The sequence below is a fragment of the Manis javanica genome, chromosome 15 (genome assembly GCF_040802235.1).
Source record: "Manis javanica isolate MJ-LG chromosome 15, MJ_LKY, whole genome shotgun sequence".
Taxonomy (NCBI): domain Eukaryota; kingdom Metazoa; phylum Chordata; class Mammalia; order Pholidota; family Manidae; genus Manis; species Manis javanica.
Window position 1 is genome coordinate 20,547,458 of NC_133170.1, and position 10,356 is coordinate 20,557,813.

The following is a 10,356-nucleotide window of genomic DNA, read 5'->3' on the forward strand; positions in this document are numbered from 1 at the left end:
TCCCACAGCCCGTGGGCTGGGGCTGGACGAAGGCTGGAGAGGGCGGTACGCAGTTACTTGCCGTGTTTATTGGAGGAAATAGCACGGCGAGCTGACCCCCAAGTGGCCCTTCCTCCCCTTTCCGTGGGAAAAGCTGGCTTGTCTCTAGGGCTCCCTGCAGCTCAGCCTTCCTCCCCCTCCTCCCACCTGGCAGTGCCGGGGGGCGGCAGGCGCCGGATGGGAGGCGGTGACCACCCTCTGGGGCTCCCTAGCCAGAGCCAGGAGGGGGCCCGGGAGCGCTTCCCCCTGGGAGTCCACCGAGATAGCCCGGCCGCCCTCCGCTGTCCGAGCCGTCCTGTGATGAACTGCCCCGAGGCAGAGAGATCGTTATCGTCCCGCTTTGGGACCACCTCTCAAAGTCTTGACACTGGCGGTTGGTGAGAAAGGGGAGGCCAGATAAAATTATGAAATAAAGGAATTTGCCTTTGGTGTCCTGCTCCCGCCCCCTCCGCTGCCCACTCCTCTTCTGTTACGAGCCGGTCCTCCTGGAACTTGTCTTTGTTTACTTGTCAAACAATCCTTGAGCGGCTGCCCCCTCAGGGGGAGGGCTGGGCCGGGCTCTGCCCAAGCCGTGGGGGAAGAGGGCTGTGTGCCTGGAGGGCGCCCACTGGCGCGCCTGCTAAACTGACCTGGGTTACTCAGGCGGGATGGTCTAGGGTTCCCCAGCTTTCTCCTCACTCCTCACACCCCAAGTTTCCAGAGTCTAATGGGCTTTAAAAATGTGACCTTTTGGAGCCAATGCCTGCACGTCTCTTAGGTTTTTACCTTACTGTCAAGAAAGCACAGTCAATGTCTTGAATACTTCCCATGAAGCCTGCAGCCCCAGGGGTTTGTAAGTCCACAAGATCCTCTCCTGGGGCTTCTAGGGGGGTGGTGGTGGTGGTGGGGTGTGTGTGTGGGTGTGTGTGTGTGTGTGTGTGTGCGCGCTCGCAAGGGAGTAATCAAGGGATCGTGGGTGTGTGTGTGTGTGTGCGCGCTCGCAAGGGAGTAATCAAGGGATCGGTGGAGACTAGCTTTTTAGTGTGTTCTGTAAAGTCAGATCTTCTTTCTGAGCCTCAGTTTCTTTGTCTGTTAGAGGAAGAACAAGACCGCTTTGTCCAATCGTTGTATTATTCAAGCCGCAAAGGCCAGCCACATATAGAATGTTAATTTTTCTAGCAGCCACAATATAAGAAGTACAAAGAAACAGGGGAATTCATTTTAATAATATATTTTATTTAGCCCAATAGATGCCAAACAAATGATCATTTCACCATGTAATCAATCTTTTTAAATATGTTAATGAGATATTGCACATTCTTTTGCGGCCAACTAGGGCCTCAGAAGCCCAGCGTGTATTTTCTACGTACAGCCCTTGCCTATGGGGACTAGCCACGTTTCACGGGCTCAGAAGCCCTGTGTGCTGGTGGCCGTCGCGCTGGACAGCACAGGACCGGCTATCTCTGAGGGCCCCTTCTGCCTGGCATTTAGGAGACCCAGTCACCCTGCCCAGGACGAGGATCATGGTCAGGTCGGAGGAGGGAGTACAAGCAAAGAGGACTTGGCTTCGGGGACTTCCTCCCCGTCCCCCACTTTCCCTGGGAAACCTAACAAGAACAGAGCGAGTGTGTTTGTTTTCCTGGTGCTCCTTGTTCCGGGGGTGATGCCTGTCTGGGCAGCCTGCGGTGTGCACGGGGCTTTGTGGAGATGTGTGTTCCCAAGCACTGCCCTGGGTCCCCTGTGGCCGTTATTCTGCACTGACTGGGGGTTTCCCACCTTGTCCTCTCAGCACTCTCTCTTCTACTCACCTTTTTACCCTTTTTTATCCTCCAATCCCTTCTTCAGGACACCAGCCCAGTACCCAGCCAGGGTACTGGGTGCGGGGCACTACCACAGCCCAAGAGCGAGCGCCTCCCTGCATCATGAGCCCTGGGAGTCTCTCCCAGCCTCGGCCCTACCCCAGAACCCCTGGGGGTCTGGCTGGAGCAGGGAGACTGGGGAGGAGGGGACGGCTGAGCAACCGTGAGTCACCCCTGAAGGGGACAGAGTGGGAGCCAGTAGATGGAATAACTCATTTGCTGGGTCTCCTGTTCTGCTAAAATGGTCCGGAGAACAAGGTGGACAGCCTTTGGACATCAGTGGAAGAAATAGTATACAGGGAGCCTGGAGGCCCAGGTGTGAGCCCAACCTTAGTCGTCACCTGGCTTCAAGTGACAGGTAGCATTGTCAGGGATGCAGAAGGGAAGCTCACATGACTGGAAATGAGGAGATGAAAAGACAAAACCTCACACTAAGGGTTCCTTGTTCCCCCAAAGGAGAGGCTGGGCTGATGCTGGAGAGGAACCGTCATTCAGTGGCCAAGCCTTAAGGTGGTCATTTTCCATGAGGATGGGCCTGGGTCAGCCACAGTCTGGGAGTCCCGGACCCCAGGCCCTGGTGACACTGACCAACACTGCATGATCCCCACTCCCCCGCAGGGATGAGCCAGGAACACCAAAGGCTCTGCCGATGCCCTATCCTGGCCCCTCTATCAGCACTGCCTCAGAATTGGGGCTGTAGACCCTCAGGCCAGGGGCACCCCCTTTGTCTCCCTTCACTTCTTCCCTGGCAAGATGAAAGGCACCACCTGTCCTTCTCCCTGGTCTCCGTGAAATCTCATTTGAGAAGCACCTGAGTCAGTAGGAGAAGAACCCAGGGGGATTGTATTTCCTTGGGGCACTCACGGAAGGGCTGCTAGTGTCCTGGACTACAGCTCCCACCAGGCCCCTGCTGAGGGTGGCTTTTCCTCTCAGTAGCTAATCCACACAGGAAGCCTTTGAGAGCCAGCTAGGCATCAAGCACAGGAGGGAATATGCAAGTGTGAGAAAGACGCTGCTGGGTCTCTATCCCCGGAAGGGGCTTACCGTGTTTATTCAGCTGAATAATCTTCCATGTAACTGCCCTGGGGACTCAAAAGAAACCCTTTAAGGGGCCCAGTCCGGAGAAGAGATGGACAATAGTGACGACAAAAAACAATGCTCTGGGTTAGGTGTCAGCAATGGAGGGACACGCAGGGGGCACCAGTGGACACCAAGAGCCACAGTCAACCCTCCCCACAGTGCTCGGGGAGCCCTCATCAAGGGGAGAGGCTTGAAGGACAAGTGAGAGTTTTCACACAGAGGGGGGAGGGAGGGGAGGAAGAGGAGGGCCTTCCAAGCCAAGTGGACAGAATTTGGGAAGGCACAGAGTGGTGTGACTGCCCTGCCAGGTACGGCGGTGTGAACACAAAGTGCAGGCAGTGGGAGGTGAAGTTGGGCCAGTTGAACACGTAGTCCCAGACTCATCTTGTGAGGAAAAGGGCACTGCGGGGAGAAGAACCTACTCCGCCGACCCCTCAGTTTCAGACTTCCAGCCTCCAGAACTGTGAAAGAATCCACCCCTGTGGCTTTAAGCCACCTGCTTGGGATCTTTGCCCCAGCAGCCCTAGGAAATGAGCACACCTCCGAAATGCAGGCAAGCTGGCATTTGCCAGTCAGTTGTGTGAAATGCTAAGGAGTGCCTGCCGGGCAGAGTGAGTCTCAAGGGCTCCATCTTGCAGTGGCCTTGTTCTCTCCTTCCTGTCCCCACCAGGTCGAAGGGAGAGATGTGGAGTGCGCAAAGGGTAAACACATGTGGCTGGAGAGAGATGACACTTGAAGCCCCGGAATGCAGCCTGTAGGGAACCAGCGCTCGTGGTCAGCACGCTGGCCAAGGCCCAGCTCTGCCTCCTGTTTGCCAGGCTCTCAGAAATGCCCTCGTCGCCGCGCAGACTTCCCCACCTTTTCTGGGAGTGGCGTGAAGATTGTGCTCATACTCAGGGTCTCATTCCAGGGAAAGCTATGAGCAGGAGGCACCATGCTGAAGCCGGGGAGGCACTGCCAGTGACCCCCCAGGCTGGGTCAGTGGATCCCCTAAGTGCCCAGACTGGATCAGTGCTGGGAAACCTGATGCAGCTCAAGAGTTTCCTTTTCCTGCGCTCCTGCCGTGGATCTGTCCTGACCTCTCTCCCTCCCTCTCCCTGCCTCTCTCCCTCCTTCCCTGCCTCCCTCTCTCCTTCTCTCTCTGACTGTGCTCTGCCCAGGACAGGGAGTCGGTGACCAGCGGGGGTTCATATTGGAATTGAACCTTGTAGGTAGGAAGACCTGGCCTGAATCCTATTAACAGCTCCAGAATCTATTTCCTCACGTGAAAGAAGAGTTCAAACATTTAATCAGTGTTGTCATGAGCATCACGTAGAATCTAGCACATAGGAGATATTCAGTAACATTCATTCACTCACTCTTGGATTTCTCGCACTGCAGGCAAGAGGCAGGTCCTTGACTCTGTATATGAAAGACAAGCAAAACTGCCAAGCTGGCAAAATTGCCTTTCAGCTTCTTACCTTGTCAGGCCTTCCCCTCTCTTCCAGTTACCCAGATGCCCTTTATACTTTCCATATGTTGCTCAACCAAAAACAAAACTCATTCACACTAAAGTGTGAAGGGGCTGAAAGGTTGGCCATAGTCCTCCTGGGAGTTTTTTTTTCTTAAAAGTCCTATTAATTTTACTCAGCAATAGAAAGGAATGAACCACTGATACACACAACTCCATGAATGAATCTCAAAATATTATGCCAAGCAGGAGAATAAAGAGTACCTATTGTTTGCTTCCAGTTACATAAACTTCTAGAACAGACAATTTACCTAGGATGACAGAAAGCAGATCAGTGATTACCCAAGGCCAGGATGGGGGCTGAGGATTTCCTGCAAAGGGGTGGGAGGGAACTCTCTGAGGTGACGGAAAGGTTCTATGTCTTCAGTGTGGTGGTTGTTACACAGCTGTAGGCATTTGTCAGAACTCAACAAATACTACCCTTAAAAAATGGGGCATCTTATTAAAGGTAAGTGATACATCCACAAAGTAATTTTCAAAGGAAAAGAAGAGGTTGATGCTTAACATTAAAAAGTTCTTCACTAAGAAAGGAATTTCAGGGACACTACAATTCTTCGGTGTCCTTACCAGGTATGAGGAGTTGTTTTTTAAATGTGGCTCCAACACCTGAATATTTAGGACTCTGGTCACCCACACACCTACCTGTTTGTTTTCTGCTCCCTGGTTTGAGACTAGGACACTTAATCATGCAAAAAATAGGTACTGAATATCTCTATGTGCCAGGCACTCCAGAAAGTAAGGATTCTACAGTGAACAAGACAAAGTCTGTCCCTGTGGAGCTTACATTTTTGGTAAAGAGAAGTACAATAATCAAATAAATATACTATGTTAATTAAGCACAGTTGTGAGGAGGAGTCAGAGGGAGCAGATGCCATCTTATATAGGGTGGTCAGGGCAGTTCTCTATGAGGGGGCGACATTTAGGGAAGCCTGGAGGCAGTAAGGGGGTGAGCCTTGCAGATAACTAGCAAAGGCATTCCAGGGCCTGTGCTCTCCATGTTCACAGAACAGACAGCAAGGAGGCCTGAATGGCTGGGAGGAAGGTGCGAGGGAGAGGGGGGGAGGAGCTGCAGTCAGGGGGGTGGGCAGGGAGAGGGGTGCCCATCAAGTCTGGCCTCACAATCATTGTGAAGTCTTGGGCTTTCACTCTGAGTGAGACAGAAAGCCACTGGCAGTGAGGGGTGACATGCTCTGACTTACATTTTATAAGGGTCACATTCCCTGTGCTGAGGATGCATGTGGGGTGGTGATGTCTGGAAGCAGGGTGGCCGGGAGAGGCCACTGCAGGAGAAGCAGGCTGCTGGGAGCGGGGGAGCGGTGGGGGGAGTAAGAAGTGCCAGATTCTGGATAGATTCAGAAGATAAGGCCAACAGAACTTGTTCATGACCTAAATGTGGGACATGGACAAAAGACAAGGAGGCATGGGTGATTCCAAGGCTGAAGGCCTTGGCTAGAACTGAAAATGAAATCCATTTGTTCTATGTGTGATCAAGAAACGACCAGGGCTCTTATTACCAAATTCTTTTTTAAATTAAACGACCATGTTTTCAAAATAAAAAACAAACAATGTGGATTACCAAACAGTTTTGATGCCACACACAAAGTACAAAAGGCAGTTTCCAAGAGACCTAAATGTTGAAATTTCTGAGATTTTTAAAGGCTTATGTGGTGAGTTCGGAGTTGAATATTTGAAACGGGGATGATTCCATATAATGCTATAACCACCAACTCTTCCCAACAGAATTAATAGAAATGCTTTCTTGTTGATGCTCCAAAGAATCATGAAATTAGAAATTATTTGTGGCCAAGTCACTCACACCAATGTGGCTGAGTTGGGTGGACTGGGATACTTTCCTGGGATGGGAGTTTGGTGGCACCATCAGATACTAAGATTTAGAAGTGAACATGACATTTGTCCGTCCCTAGGGTGGTTTAGAATAAGACAGCCAAAGGAGAAAACCATCACAGGAGCACAAAGACAACTTCTCCCATCTTGTTTTTATCTTCCTGGTGCTGTCTTCCACAAGTTTAAACTCATAGGGGTTCCCCCACCCACAATTGTTCCCAAGGGATGACTCACTTAGATTCCCAGTATAGAACCACGAATTCCTTCCTCTGCCTTCAATCCACATGTGTCTCTCAGCAAATAAGATGGAAGGAGTGAAATGTGTCGGTTCACACTGGTTGGGGCATTCCAGAGTGTCAACTCAGGAAAATGCAGAAGACCTTCACTTCTAAAATGGTTTTCAAACAAACTGATTTCCCAGATGCCCAGGTCTCCCTCTGTCTCTTAGCTGTAAGCTTGGCTAAGCCCCAATAGAAGTCAAGTGACTTGTCTGATATTAACTTCATGAGACCGTGGAACCCAGAAAAATATTCCTACCAAGATGAGAAGGTCAATACATGATGTCAATTCTCCCACGTGCAAGGGAAGTATTTGGCTTTCCAAGAGACAATGACCTGAGGTTTTCAAACATATATATACGTGCCTCATGATTTCCTGAATCATCAGAAACCAAATATTGGTTGAAGGCCTACTTCATGCCAGCTCTACTTTTTAGGGCAAAAGGACTAAAGAGAATTATTCATGCACTCTCTGAATAAACTTGCATAAAACACCTTCTATGTGCCAAGCATGTATACTGGTTCAGATGAAACTGAATCAATGACTAAAAGGGCTGCCCCCAAATCAATAACTTTGCACTAAAGTGTCCATATCACTCTTGGATTGGATCATCAGCAGGTTATGATCCGTGTTGCCCAACCTGTGGTGGCTAAGTTTTTTCAGTGCGTTGACAGGACCCCAAGGAACATGGCTCAGAGGGCTGGTGTCTCACAGGGCTAGAGTGAGAGGGGTCCCCGTCTGTGCTGCAGCCCCCAGGCCACATCTGAGTCAGGTTCTGGCCTCATCCCAGAGCTGGGTCAATGGCTGATGAACTGGCTGATTCCAAAGACAACACAGACCCAAACCAGAGTGAAACTCCTGTGGAAAGACTCAGGGCTGGCACTCGAGAAACACCGCAGGGCCCCCACCAGCGGGGACACGCTGCCGTGGGAGCTCCTGAGCCACCTGGCAGGCGGAGAGCAGAACAAGGGTGCCCTTGGGCCTGACACCTGCCTGCCAGCCCTTTCCTTATTTCTCCCATAGGGCCCCAAACCACGACTGCTTAGAACATCCTTTCAAGAAAGGATGGGTGTGACCTTGGGAGGCTCCATGTAAATAGGCGCTAACAAAAGGGAGTATTGAGAAAAGAAAATTATTTTAAGGGAAAGTGGGAGAAGACCAAGCCACCTTCATCTTGCTAAAGATGAAGGCCCCAGATACTTCCTGGTATGACTAGTCGGTTTCCCATAACCAGGGCTTGTCCTAGATCCCCTGAGAAAGAACCTCTGAACTGCGACCTAGGGAAATTGTATTTTCCCACTGTAAAGAAGGGCTCTCCTACCACAAAATAATAACAATACTAGGGGGGAGGGGAATAGATATATAATATATGTAACATGTAAATGCTTCACAGTGTTGAACTACCAATAATATTAGAGGGTGAGGGAACCACTTAGCATAGTGTGCCTGGCCCATTATATAGCACCAGTAAATAGTAGCTGTAGGTGGGAATAAATTTGACCAATGAGAAGACTAGAGTTCAGACAGACCAAGGGACATGTCTTAGGTTCCAAATCTAATTAATTAGGGGGTGATCTAGAACCCAAGTTTCTAGACTCCTGTTTTAGGCACACAGCTGTTACATCACCCTAATTCCCACTTTATGATGTATTTAAGGATAACAACTTAAACTCTTACAACCAGCTTTTTCTTTTAATCCCATTTTTTCACTTTCACCCACAAAAAGATGGAAGAAACTTCCCTGATATTCTCAAGGACCACCAACGTTCCCGATTTTCTGCAGTGTAGAGGTTCTTGACCTGAGGCCCTGGGACCACAGATGCACCCAAGGGATCCAAAAATGGATTTTGAGAGCCCCTTTCCATTGTCAGAAATCTGTGTGCATTTTCCTTGAGAAAGAGTCCATAGCTTTTATCACATTCTCAAAGGTACCCTCGGTGGGAAAAAGTTAGACCCACTCTTAACCTTTATCCCGCCACATTATACTTGCCCATGTACACTGCATTCTCCCTGGCTTTGGTTTTAAAAGGATACCTGTAGAGGTGCCGTAGAGGGTGCAGTGGTGATGTTCCAACTAAGGCCTGGCCGAGAAATGCAGGCTCACCTAAGAGATAAGCATTTCCCTATTTCGGCATTTTATTTAAAGCCTATTTGCTTGCTACTGAGGCCTTCTTTTTCTCCTACTAAAGAACCTACTAAAGAATTCCTACTAAGACGTCATGGAATATTCATAAGAAGGAATAATTTCTTTTTAACCAGTGTGGACTGGACATTTGAGTTCCCCTAAAATTCGTATGTTGAAACCCTACCTCTCAATGATATTTGGAGCCTTTGTGAGTGATTAGGGGTAAATGAGGTCACGAGAGTGGGGCCCTTATGAGAAGAGACACCAGCGGCCTTGCTTTCTCTCTCTGTGCCCACAGGAAAGAGGTTGTGTGAGCACACAGTAGGAGGAAGCCTCAGGATGAAAGCAACTTGCCAGCACCTGATCTCAGACTTCCGGCCTCCAGAGCTGTGAGAGAATAAATCTCTGTTGTTTAAGCCACCCAGGCTACAGTATTTTGTTACAGCAGCCCTAGTGGACTCATACTACCAGGTTCGTTTCTTTGTATGAAAATGACAACTGGCATCCACAGGTTTTAGTTTCCACAGCACTTGTGTTCTCTTTGTCTTGTTTCTTATCCTCATAGAAACTCTTTGGGAACACATGTTGTTCCCCTCATTTTACAGAGGAGGAAACAGGCTCAGAGAAGCTAGCAGCCCGCACAGCGTTCAACCTCCAGAAAGTGGGGCAGCACCCACACAACCCAGCCCTGGCCTCCAAGTCAAGCCGTCCCTCGGCATCCCTTGGCCCTTGTCCCCTCTGCCTAGCGTGTGGCTAACTCTGCAGAGACACGGGAGGCTGTGCATGCTGCCCTGTTCTCCCAGGGGGCTCTGCCCAGGCCTCCCTGCCCGCTCCACCCTGCTGAGCTCATTTGCAGCTGGTGTTGCCCTGGGGCCTCGAACAGTCTGCTTTTTAGACCTTTAGGTCTGACAGGGGCTGCAGCTCCTCCCTAATTTCTCTTTCCAAATGAAAATAGCTGACAAATTGACTTCCCTGGGGGCAGGCTGGCATCTCTTAGCAGATGTCTCCATTCACAGCTTGTTTTCCAGAATTCATTTTTGGTGTTAATATTATACCTCTCCACATTCTAAGATGCACAACAGAACTATCAAATGGCTGTATCTTTATTTGCTGTCAGTCAGAGACGTTACCTCATTTCTTAGGTTCCAGCTCACCTGTCGTCTTGAGGGCTTCTAGCAGGCCCTAGTCTAAACAAGCTAGGGTGCTCTCAGTCCTGGGTCTCCCCACCCTGCCTCCACTTATTCCATATATTCCCCATAACTCCTCTGTCTTCTGCACACCTTCACACTTCTCTGCTCCTTCATCTTTTTCTGTTTTAAGCTAACATTTGTTGAACACCTTCTTCTTCCAGGCACTGCATGACTTGATTTATATCCATTATCTCAACCACTTTCCCTTCCAAGGCAGGAGCTGATAAACACATTCATGGCAAAGGAATACAGGAAGATAAGGCTTAATGGGTTTACCCTGGGGCACTTTAGTAGAACCAGGACCTACGCCAAAGCATGAGTCTATCGTTGTAGAGATAAAAGTACTAGTAACCCAGGTAAGGAAGGAAATGCGTGGTTTAGTTCAGTTGGATAGATGGGAGTGCTTCCTTCTAAGATCGTAAAGCATGTTATCAGGTGTTCGTTCACCTG